Source organism: Panthera leo, chromosome A1 (assembly GCF_018350215.1).
Source record: "Panthera leo isolate Ple1 chromosome A1, P.leo_Ple1_pat1.1, whole genome shotgun sequence".
Taxonomy (NCBI): Eukaryota; Metazoa; Chordata; class Mammalia; order Carnivora; family Felidae; genus Panthera; species Panthera leo.
In genome coordinates, this window is record NC_056679.1 from 138,896,269 (window position 1) to 138,908,860 (window position 12,592).

Genomic DNA, 12,592 nt, shown 5'->3' on the forward strand with positions numbered 1-12,592 from the left:
CTTCAGATGCGAGCTTCATATCTCCCTTTGCACATCTGTGCTGTCTCTGCACGATGACAAGTGATTCTGACATAGCCTTCCCTTGCCTCAGAGTCCCAAAGAGCACCGTAAAGGATTTGGATAATTCTCTGATGCAGAGTAAGCAACATATAATTTCCAAAATGAAATGGAAGCTCCTTTTCAAAAGACAGTGTGATTGCCTATGAACTTTCTTTTCTTATAACACATCATTACGTTATTTTGTAAATACATATTTTCCAAGCCATCTGTTTTGTCTGCTTCACCGCGAGCTGCTCAAGGACAAGGGCTGTGTGGGCCTTATTTAGCTTCATACCCTGAACAGCCAACACAGAGAATGACCCAAAGTGGACGCTCCATAAATATTTGTTAAATGAATGAATGGAAAAGGGAAGGAAGGAATTACGAAGGGAGGAAGGAACTCAAGATTTGAGGGTCTATCTTTTTATTTTAAGTTTATTTATTTATTTTGAGACAGAGGGAGAGCAAGGGAGGGGCAGAGAGAGAGAGAGAGAGAGAGCAAGGGAGAGAAACAGAATCCCAAGCAGGTTCCACACGGCCAGCATGAAGCCCAACACAAGGCTCAAACTCACAAACGGTGAGATCATGACCTGAGCCAAAATCAAGATTCAGCTCCTTAACTGACTGAGCCACACAGGCGCCTCTGAGTCTCTTTCTTCTTCTGGATGAAGCAGTCTGATAAATCTAAGAACCATGTATTATCGTGACCTGTCCGCACCACAGTGTGACAGGCAACAACTGACATTTCTGGGTCTTAGAAATTTGTTCTGCCCCATATTCTCTGAGCAGTCGGACTAAAATTTGTAGCCCATTCAATACCGAGCTCTCCTAAGCTTAGTTGAACTTTTTGTACTTTGATATTTAACCTCACATTTTCCCCAAACACTATTGTATCTCTGATGATGATGATCCTTCCTTAAATCTGCATTTCTCCCCAACTCATCTTCTCGGTCACTTTTAACACACACCGATGTTTTCTGTCTTTACTGCCTGTATGTACTATATGTTCTACTTTAGAACAAAATATGTCTTTTTTCTTTCCTTTTTTTTTTTTTTTTTTTTGTCTTTTCTGTAATTTGTTCCCAGGTCATCGGGTCTAAAAGCTGAGCCCTCAATTTTTACTGAATTCCCATACCACTTCCTCAACTGGTCTGCCTAGTGCTATCTCTAAAACATTCCTAGAATTGCTCCTTGCTGAGATCGAAGCCCATGTGCACACCTTAATCTCAATTTCTCTAGACAGTTCCAATTTTTCCTTTTATGGTCCACATACCTCCCTATTGTCTGAAGGTCTACAGATGAAAATCCTGTGTCTGTTCTCCATCCAAGAGGTGCATATATCACTTCCTTGGTTGTTCTTGTCGTCTCTGATATCTTGGGACTTTTCTAGGCTGGTTTCCATATTCAGACCTGATACCACTCTTCATGCTGGTTCGTTAGAGCCAGTGATCAGAGGTGGGGACATGTGTTTTGTTTTGTTTTGTTTTTCCCGGTTCTGCTACTGACACGATAAAAAGCTGGAGACGAGGTATTGAATTTGACTCTCTCAGTGAGTATAAAGCAGGGATCTAAAAACACTTGGCAATCATCCTACTTTGGAGTGTAGCTCTAAGGCTGAGTGAGTCTATAACCATCGTAAAGAATTTATTATTATGGATCTCTATTAGCGGTACTATAATTTGACTGCTGATTGTAATGGAGCTCATAATGATATAGAGAAATATATCAGCAGGCACAGAAGCTCAGAAAAGCTCTGTTATCATTGTCTCGAAGAATTATCTACCCACGGCGCACCCTGCCTTCTCTCAACCCTACTGGAATCTTTTTAACAAGCATAAAACTGCCCAGCAGTTAATTTTTATCTTACCGTATTCTGTGGGTTAGCTTTGTCCTAAAGAGATTATAAAACCTTTGGAAATGAGGCTTATGTTTGATCCTTGTCCTGAAACTCTGCAGTATGAGGTCTAGGACAGGTCATGTAAGTTCTCATTAGCACTTTTTGAATAGCAAAAATGATTCCCTTTATCATATAAGTGAATACATGCATAAAGGTGGCTTCTGACTTCATTAGATTGAAAAGTTGAAAAAATACCAAGTTCAATGCCTTTCATTTTTATGTCTCTGGAAAAGAAACTGCTCCAAACCCTCCCAAAGCCCTGAATTCAGTCCCAACGCTCCCTGTGTACTTAATAAATTCCCCCAAGATCTCTCTGCTCCCCACTCCTGCTCTCAGGGGTTGATGCTGAGCGCGATCTGCCTCTTTTCAACTCACCCACGTTTTCCTGGCCATGTTCCCCTCCAGCCTCCTCACTCTCATAGATCAACCTCTGAAAAATGCCACATGTATCACAGCCAGTAGACCCAACTGGCATGATGTCCTCCACACACGCATCTCCATGTGCTGCCATACTGGCTCTGTGGTCTCACTCCTCTTGTCTGTTGCTAAAGGGAGGGAGGTATTTGAATTTACTGGACATCTGCTCTAGGTCAGGGACTTTTCTACTGGTTGCCTTACAATGTCTGTGTGTGTGTGTGTGTGTGTGTGTGTGTGTGTGTGTGTGTGTATTTCTTCCCAAATCTTTCTCCCTCCCTCTCTTCCTTGCCCATCCCTCCTCTCTCCTAGAGGTAGGCTTGGGAAAGCGATATACTGGTAAATGTGTACCAGCCAGTCTGGTGGATGGAGCCCTGGTTTGCACATTGGCAATTGTCATGGTGTAATGAGTACCCCTATGGCTGACTGCAAGTTATGAATGTGGCATCACTGAATGTGGAGGTGGGAACACATGTACACAATCTGCTCCAGAGAGCAGGTTGGAGCAGGCTCTGGTTTGGGGTTTGGGGTAAGAAGAGGTAGCTCTGTAGCTCAAAACTCTCTTTCCCAAATTTGGTGTGAAACCAGCTCGTAAAGACTAAGCACAAGCTTTTTTTTTTTTTTTTTTTTTTTTTTTTTGGCATTCCTGTTCTAACATCTGACTCGGTTCCCTTGTTACACGCGAACGTCTAAGTATTCACCCCGGAGGGCAGCAGAATATGCCTCTACAAAATATGCCATCCTCCGCTCAAGTTTTGTTATCGAGCAAGGGCTACCTTCCCTTGCAAAAAGGATTTTTCTCCAGTTTCTTCAATACAGAGCATGCACGGCAGTTTTAATGCAAGGCACTTAATAAAAAATAAATAATACCTTAAGACCATTCATGCATATGACTTCCTGACATTGCTAGAGGTGCCAACTAGCCCATGAGCTAATGATCCTGTAAATTTCCTTTCCTCTCCCAGTGTGGAGGTGAGATCTAATTTGAAAGATTAAAATCTTTGCATGATTACAGTATATGGTAATTGTTAAGCTCTGTAGTTACATGCTCAATAGCTACTAAGTGCAAAGAATTACAGGTGATTTGCGCTTGTAAGATAAATTCCAAGAATTTTGCTTTTACAAAAAGGCAAGGAAGTAGAGGCTGCAAACAACAGATATGCTAAGTGGAGCGATTTATCTTGAACTCCAGGAAAGAGGGACTTAGGGGGTCTCTGGATTCACAACTCGCCTTGCCACACTGCATTTCTCCAGTTGTGCTAAACTTTATTTACATAAAAGTCGTGCTCAAGTGGGTAAAGGTATCTAAGGAGTAGATAGCCTAAATTTTGGAGGAGTACCAAATGCCTGCTCCTCTCACAGTGGAGGAACCAGACAAACTGTGTTCATCGCTTTCAGAGACAGAAGCCAAAGCCAATCTTCTTGAATTCAATACTAGAGCAATGATAGGATATTATTTATGTATATGTTTATACTTGTTTAAAAAAAATAGTAAGGCTTTTAGTATTTATGCCTCCAACTCCACCACTGTTTGGTTCTGTGCCAACCATTCTTTCTCTACCTTAGTAGACCACACCGGAAAATACATTCATTAAACTAATATTTATTCAGCACCCAGTGCATACCAGGCTCCTGTTCTTGGCATTGGGGACATGACGATAAACAGAATAGATAAGGTTCCTGCTCTCATGGACTCAGAGTCCAGCAGGAAAGAAGGATTAACTAATACTTACAAGTACTCCTTGTAAGTTCTAGGAAAGGGAGGGTGGTGCGCTATGAAGCCTACAGTGTCTCTCCCAGGTTTTGGCGCCAAGGAAGGCATCTATGAAGAAGCGATGCTAAATTTGAGACCTTAAAGACGAGGAGTATGATCAGCTCAGAAAAGGGGGAAAGAGCAAAGCCAGTCTTTTCTACAGCAAACAATGCAAAAGGAGTTTCCAGAGCTATTAATGCCTTTCTTTGAAGCGCCCCTCTCCCTCCAAGCCATCAAGATCCCCAGCCCCGTTTGCTTGTTGTAGCTAAGACATTTTTAGTTTTCTAGTTATAACTCCTGATGTTACTGGGGGCTGCAGGCATAATTCTAAAAGAACAAGAAATATCAGACCTGGTGACCCTGGGCCTTTCTGTAGACAGGCAATAGTGAGTCACTAGAAACTAAAACGCAGAATGGCTTAGGAGTGGCTTGTTCTAGCATTCATTCTGCGGAAGTATCCAGGAGTCTGGCTTCCCCAGTAAAGAGAAGGGGACGCGCGGACAGGCCAGAGAAGGGGGGCGGGGTGTGCGGACAGGACAGAGTCAGACTGAGCTCACACAGCACAGGTTCATAGAATGGTGGTTTCCCAGAACCGTTTCAGCTAGTCCCGTCCTTGGAAGTTCATGTATGCAGATAATAGCTAGATAATTGGCACTTTTATGTCTCACGTTTTAGAGTCATGACACAGCTTAAACCATGTCGCCATCCAGAATTTTTTGAAAACTCACCTGGTAAGATTTGCCATCTGACACCAGGATAGGAGCCTCCCTAACTACTTCTCTTAGCGTATAATTGTAACACGTTATTAAGTTTTTAAATTTATGATTTTTGAAATAGGGGTTTTTTTTAATGTTTATTTTTGAGACAGAGACAGAGACAGACCGAATGAGCATGAGCAGGGGAGAGGCAGAGACAGAGGGAGACACAGAATCCGAAGCAGGCTCCAGGCTCCGAGCTGTCAGCACAGAGCCTGACATGGGGCCTGAACTCACGAACCACGACATCATGACCCGAGCGGAAGTCAGACGCTTAACCAACTGAGCCACCCAGACGCCCCAGTTTTGTTCTTGTTGTTGTTATTTTCAAAAGACGCTTGGAAAAGTAGGAAAAAAGGAAACACATGATACATGGGCTACATCATCATCCAAATAAAACCAGAGTTTCTATTTGGATTTATTTATTTTCAGCCATTTGTCTTATCCGTCATCTTTGAGTTTCGCTTCTTCTTCTTAATGTAACTAACACTCCATGTATGACTCTGAGAACTGTTTTCTTTTTATTTCTTTACTGAAGTACTATTGACACACAATGTTACATTACTGTCAGGTGCACAACCCAGTGATTCGACGTCTCTGTACATCGTGCTCTGCTCTCCCCCAGTAGAGCTACTGTCTGTCGTCACCCATGATCACAGTCCTGCTGACTGTATCCCCTACGATATACCCTTCATCCCCGTGAGAGCTGTTTTATTTTTACTTAACATCCTACCATAAACATCTTCTTCTTTATGACGTATCTTTTGTAAACGTTCCATTTAATGGCTCTGCAGCATTCCATCAAGTTGATAGGCCCTTGTTCACTGTCCACCAGTCTGTCACTGGACAATCGGGGCTTGGGGAGCGTTCGTTGTAACCTGAATCTTTCTCACTAAGTCCTTCCACAGTAAGGACACTTGGATGTGGCATAACTGGGTCCAAGGTATCAGCCTTTTTTTCTTTTTTTTTTTTAACGTTTATTTATTTTTGAGACAGGGAGAGACAGAGCATGAACAGGGAAGGGTCAGAGAGAGGGAGACACAGAATCTGAAACAGGCTCCAGGCTCTGAGCTGTCAGCACAGAGCCCGACGCGGGGCTCGAACTCACGGACCACGAGATCATGACCTGAGCTGAAGTCGGCCGCTTAACCGACTGAGCCACCCAGGCGCCCCCTTTGTTTTTTTAAGTAGGCTTCACGCCCAGCACAGAGCCCAGTACAGCGCTTGAGGTCACAACACTGAGATCAAGACGTGAGCTGGGTGCAGAGTCGGACCCTTAACCGACTCAGCCACCCAAGCACCCCAAAGGCGTCAGCCTTTTAAGGATCCTGAAATAGATAGTCTAGATTGTGTCTTGAAATATTGTGTCTAATTATGCTGCCATTGACAATGTATGAAAGTACTTGTTCTATCATAGTTTTGTCAGTTCTCTCTCTTTCTCTCTGTCTTAACTTTTACTAATTTGTTAGGCAAAAAAAAAAATTAGGTTTATTTATTTATTTTGATTGTGAGAGAGAGAGAAGGAGAAAGCAAGGGAGGGGCAGAGAGAGAGGGAGAGAATCCCAATCAGGCTCTGTGCTGTCAGCGCAGAGCCCCGTATGGGGCTTGAACCCAGACTGTGAGATCATGACCTGAGCTGAAATTGAGAGTCAGATGCTTAACTGACTGAGCCACCCAGGCGCCCTCCCATGTTTTTTATTAGTTTTATTTTCTCTTTGATAGACTGTCTATTCATGTTCTTTGTCCATTTTCAATTATCTCTGTTTTATGCTTTTGAGGAAAAAAATCACTCAGTGTTTGCCTTAAAAATCTAAGCATAATAATCTTTTCTATTTTTTCTTTTTTTTTTTTTTGCTGTTAATTCTGAACCATAATACATAATATGATTTCATTTGAGACACTATTTAAACACAGCTCCTTTTTATTTCAGATTAACTCAACTACTCTGAGACAGACTATACAATGTACATTTTACTAGGCTTATGCCTTTTCTTATATTCTTACAGCTTGCCTTCTCACCTTTAAAAAATACATGTATGTGTATAAGTGAATATATATTTTTATACTCATGTACAATGTACAGGCAGAAAAATGGATAAAATTTAATTCACTCTTTTGTTTTAGTCACCAGTTCAGTAAAATATTTAAGTTACAGGTACCAATTATGCATGATATCCTTATCCTTAGAAACAGAGAAAATTGAGAATTGAATGTCAAATAAAAATACTAGGTAATGAGAAACTTTTATTTTTAAAAAAAAAAGCAAGCATGTAATTTTTAAAAAATAACAATTTGGAAGGTTGTGTATTGATTTCATGGAGAATATCTTTTTAGAAATCTTCACTTGTAATTGCCTTTGGAATTAGTTTCTGAGTCTCCTTCATTTTACCATCAATGAGATCACCCCGGTTGATTATAACTCTTATTGACCTATTTTGATTTAATCTACTTTGAGAGGGTTCCAATGGTAAAGTTTCACTCATCTCAAGGACTACAGGATTGCCATGATGCATCTGTCTGTTTCAGTCCATATTCCCAAGAATCTAAGAACTTGAGATCCAAATACTCAGAATTGCTTGTATTACTTAAAAAAAAAAAAAACTAAGATAAGTTGCATAAAACCAGAATAAAACTGAAATTAGTCTGCATCATATCAGAGTTAACAAGGATTTGCTACAGTTAACTGCATGCACACAATTTTCAGCACTACTTTTTCTAATGAAATGTGAACTATTCAAGTCCACGAAGGTGTAATACCACGATTTAGGAAATTATCACACTGTAGTCCTTTGAGTGTAGAACGGCACTTATGTCAATATGCATTTGTTCAGAAATTCCTAAGATACCCACATTTTGAGGTAGAATCAGCAGCATGATTGATTATTCATTTAAAAAACACTCCTGGACCTCTCGGCAGCAATGAACTAATGTCTCGGGAAGATCAATAATTTCTTCTCTCACGAGAAGAAACCCAGTGCATCAGAAAAGTCATCAGCAAAATTATCAAAAGATATGTGCCAGCTGTTTCCAACAGCCCACCAAAGAGGGGACAGAAGGAAATAATAAATGTTTGCCACATGTTGAGAGAGGAGTGGTAATGGAAAATATTCATAAACAAATGACTAACACTTGTCTGTATGTTATTCAGGTGCACGGATAAAACACGTCCATCTCCTTAGCATGGACTCCTATGGATGCAAATTACTCTAAGTCTTGGGCAGTCATTTCCAGACTCTTGTAATTCTTCATACAGACTGAACCATCACTAGCGTCAGCAGTTTTGCTGCTTTACAATTAAATCCTAACATCTGAATTAGCATAAAACATCCCTTGCAAGATAATTCATATCCAAGACTTTCCTTTTCGATTTCCCGGTTGGTGTGGCTGCCTCTTCTATTTCAAATCAGCTGGGAAATCTTTCTCCTTATCTCAAATTCCATTTCCTTGGTCCTCGTCCTACCATTCTTCTCAATTTCCCTTGGGCGGGCTACTCTTGTTGTGTTTGCTGGGGCCAACTATTTGATGTAGGAGGAAAGGAGTACAGAGTCTGCCCCACTAAGGGTGAAATCAAGCTTGTGAGAAAACAACCATTTCCCTGGCTTGTATGTAAGCAGGTATGATAGATTACATCCCGCTCACCCCACCCCCCCCCCCCGCCCATGAATCTGCGGTCTTCTCCTAAAATTCAGCTTTGCCAAAGCAAGAAGCCACTGAGGAAACTCAGTGGGCAGTGAAAGTCTGACTAAGTAAAGAAAACCCAGGATGCCCACAACCCTTCCCGGATGCTGATCAGTCAGTTCTAGATAAACTAGATTGTGGCTTTGACAATCAAACACTGGAGGGTGACCTCCCAGGATTTATGGGAGAGCCAGAGGACCAGCACTCAAGGCTGTGGGATCCCACGTGTGACTTCGTTCTTGACCATGTGTGCGCATAGCTGTGCAGTCTCTTTAATTTGGACTGCTTTGTTGAAATTGGGACCTAACAGAGCTTGCCAGAGCTCTTGCTTTAAGACATCTTTAAAACACCTAAACAGAAGGGAAGACCATTCTGTTTAGGCTAGAAGCAGAGGAGTAACTAACTGAGTTCTCAAAGGAAGGGATATTACTCCTTAGAGAAATAGGGAAATTTGTGAGATTATTTTTATTTTATTTTATTTTATTTTTGAGACAGGGAGAGACAGAGCATGAACAGGGGAGGGTCAGAGAGAGGGAGACACAGAATCGGAAGCAGGCTCCAGGCTCCGAGCTGTCAGCACAGAGCCCGACGCGGGGCTCGAACTCACGGACCGCGAGATCATGACCTGAGCTGAAGTCGGCCGCTTAACCGACTGAGCCACCCAGGCGCCCCTGTGAGACTATTTTTGATTGTCACATGAGTTGGGAGGCACCATTAGCATTTAGTGTGTGTGGCTAGAGGTGGTAAACACCACCAAGTGTGGGATCTGGTCCCCATGGCGAGGAATCTTCCCGTATCCATCCCAAACTTCAAATAATATCTGCTTATGTAAGTGGAAAACGTGATAAAATTAGCTGAGCCTCATATCTAACTCCATTTAACATCTATAACAAAATATTTTTTCACAGATTTAATATACATTGAATTTTCCAAGAATGCAACCTCTGTGTGCAGATACTTGCTCTGTGTGGAATTTTACCAAGAACTGATCATCTTTTCAGTAAACGTCTGACATTTACATCCAATGACAATGTATCAGTTTGCAGATGTAACTGTCACATTCGAGTATAGATGCACATACGCTTACCTAGCCCTTATTTCAAAATGCTCAATACAAAGTGTTGACAACATTCAGTTGAGTATTATTACCTTCTCTTAAGCCCCGACTACTTGGTTACAAATAGTTGTAAGTATCAAACCACTTCATAATATCTTTCAGTTTTGTCCTGCCGGAAATACACATGCTTTTATTATGAATTACTTTCCTATTATATTTCCTTTCTTTTTTTTTTTTAATTTTTTTTTTTTAATGTTTATTTATTTTTGAGACAGAGAGAGACAGAGAATGAACAGGGGAGGGTCAGAGACAGAGGGAGACACAGAATCCGAAACAGGCTCCGGGCTCCGAGCTGTCAGCACAGAGCCTGATGCGGGGCTTGAACCCACGGACCGCGAGATCATGACCTGGGCCGAAGTCGGACGCTCAACCGACTGAGCCACCCAGGTGCCCCCCTTTCTATTACAGTTTGTGCTGGGCCCTGGGGCCCCTTCCTAGGTCCCCGCATCAGGGCTCCCACAGCTGCTCCAGCTGTGACCTCTGGCAGCCCATAGCTGAGTGCCACCGCCCTTCCCAGCCACCGCTCTGGTCTCCGGTTTGCTGACTGCTCTCTGGGAGCCGCCCGCACCCATTGACTGTCACTGAAGGGAGGTGGGTGGTGGGAAGGCACTGGCTGGGAACAATTCTTCAGAATCACCCCAGCTCCAGAGATCCCTGTGAGATCTGCTGAGTCACTTGGGAGACTGCCTCAAAGCACAGCCCAACCTCTGCCTCAGCCCGGTCCTGCTTCCCTCCCTCTCCTTCTCGCATTGGTCCTGAGAGTACGTCTGATATACTTCTTGCCTCCTAATGCCGTCTCAGTTTCTGTTTCCCCCCGGGGGAACCTGACACAGAACACTGTAACGGTTATTGGCCCCTGGGCGGTAGGTCATCTGGCAATTTAAATTTAGGAGAGTAAAGAGGAAAATGATACAATATTTATAATTTTTTTAAAAAGGGTGGGGGGCACTGCCTGTGGTTGGACTCTCGCCTGGAGGGCAGAGACACTGCTTGCTCAAGGGCTCCCAGTACCGAAGACTCAGAATGACACCTCGTGTGACTGTTTCTCACACGTGTGAATAAAATTCTGGTCCTGTATACAGCATCCCTGCTCATCAGTCCTTTCTGCCACATTGTCCTCCCGCCACACCATGCCATACCAGGTGTCCCTCGGTAAATACTCGCGAAATGTGAGACACAGACAGAACCCCGCTGTCCTGATGCCTCACCTCCAAATGGCTATGTGCATCTTTAGCTCTGAGATGCACCAGCTGCCCAGAAAGACAACAATCTGGGTCCATAGCCCCGGGCATTTTCTCCTTTGAGATTTTTTTTTTTTAGAGGAAATATGGTTTTAATTCTTAATATCATGATATCGTAGTTCTCCTTAACTGTCAACTGAAAAAGATTCACACAGCCAGAATAGAGCTGGAGGGTGCAGGGGGCGGGTGGGGGTGGTGGTGGTGAGAGAGAGTGAGAGAGACATAGGGAGAGAGAGAGAGAGCGCGCACACGCGCTTTTGTTGCCCTGAAGGACTACAGAAGAGGACAATCCGAAGGCAAGACCAGTGAGCATTACTTTGTCCCTCAGATCTAACTGTCTGGCCAGGCTGCCCCGAACTAGTGATTCAAAATCCTCTGAAGGTACTTAGTCCTCCCATATGCCTGGAAAGTGGTGTTTTTTTACACTCAGTAAAGCCAGCATGAGGATTAGCTACCTGGTTCTTGACGCCATTCAAATCCATTGCTGATATACCACTTCAGCGTGCCTCAGGGTCATCACCTATCTCAGTCAATGGACACTGGTCATTACAGACCAGCGTAATGACCTGTGAGTTTGAACTCAGCGCCTCGGTGCCGGTATGCTTGCCGCCCCCAGGCCTTCAAGGCTGTCTGTCTAGCCATTCAGCAGCCCTTCCTTCACTCCTTCACCTGTAATACCGGGATGCTGGTCAGAGTTTCCACCTATGGTTCCTCCTAGGGGTGTGGTGATAATTAAAGCAATGATGTTTTCCAAGCATGGAGACATTCCAGATTAAAGACACCACATAATTGAACACATTCTGCAGCTAGTGACATGGGTTGGTGTCATTGCAAGCTAGGAAAATAAGATTAAGTCAGGTGTCCCTGCTATGGCATCCATGATACTTTTCCTACTCTCATGATTTAGGGACGCCCTGCTGCAATTAAAATTTAAAAACAAAACAAAACAAAACAAAAAGCTCTAGTCCCCAAGAAAGAAGACATCAGTTTAAGAAAGAAAGGGGTTTTGTTTTTGTTTTTGTTTTTGTTTTTGTTTTTGTTTTTGTTTTGATAAAGAAAGAGACGGCACATGAGCAGGGAGGGGCAGAGAGAGAAGAAGACACAGAATTTGAAGCAGGCTCCAGACTCTGAGCTGTCAGCCCAGAGCCTGATGCAGGGCTCGAACCCACAAGCCGCAAGATCATGACCTGAGCTGAGGTCAGACGCTTAACCGACTGAGCCACCCAGGCGCCCCAAGAAAGAAAGGTTTTTATTCATTCAACTTCCATTTCCTCAGTAAACAAAGGTGTACATTTTTATTGCAGTCACTTCATTCAAAGCTAAAAATAGAGTTAAAAAATCAATGGCACCTCTGTGTGTTCATCACGTCACTGTTTTTAATAAAAAAAATTCATGTTGCTGTTAAAGGCAGGAAGATAGGTAAGGTCTACCGGTTAACCTGGGCAAATGTTTTGCACGTCCATTTTCTTCTCTCCCACGTATCATCGCCATACTGTTCTGCTGTGCACCTGCTCCGCTGCTCAATGCATCAGTTCTTGACTGAACATCTTACAGCCGTGGCAGCGGCGATGGACAGAGGTCCTGGCACATCACTGTGAGAGGCTGAACAGCGCCAAGGCCACCAACCACAACGGCGGTATCACATGTATCGCAAAGGCATCAACTAAAGCGGTTTGGAGGTCTGAGCACTTTGCCAAC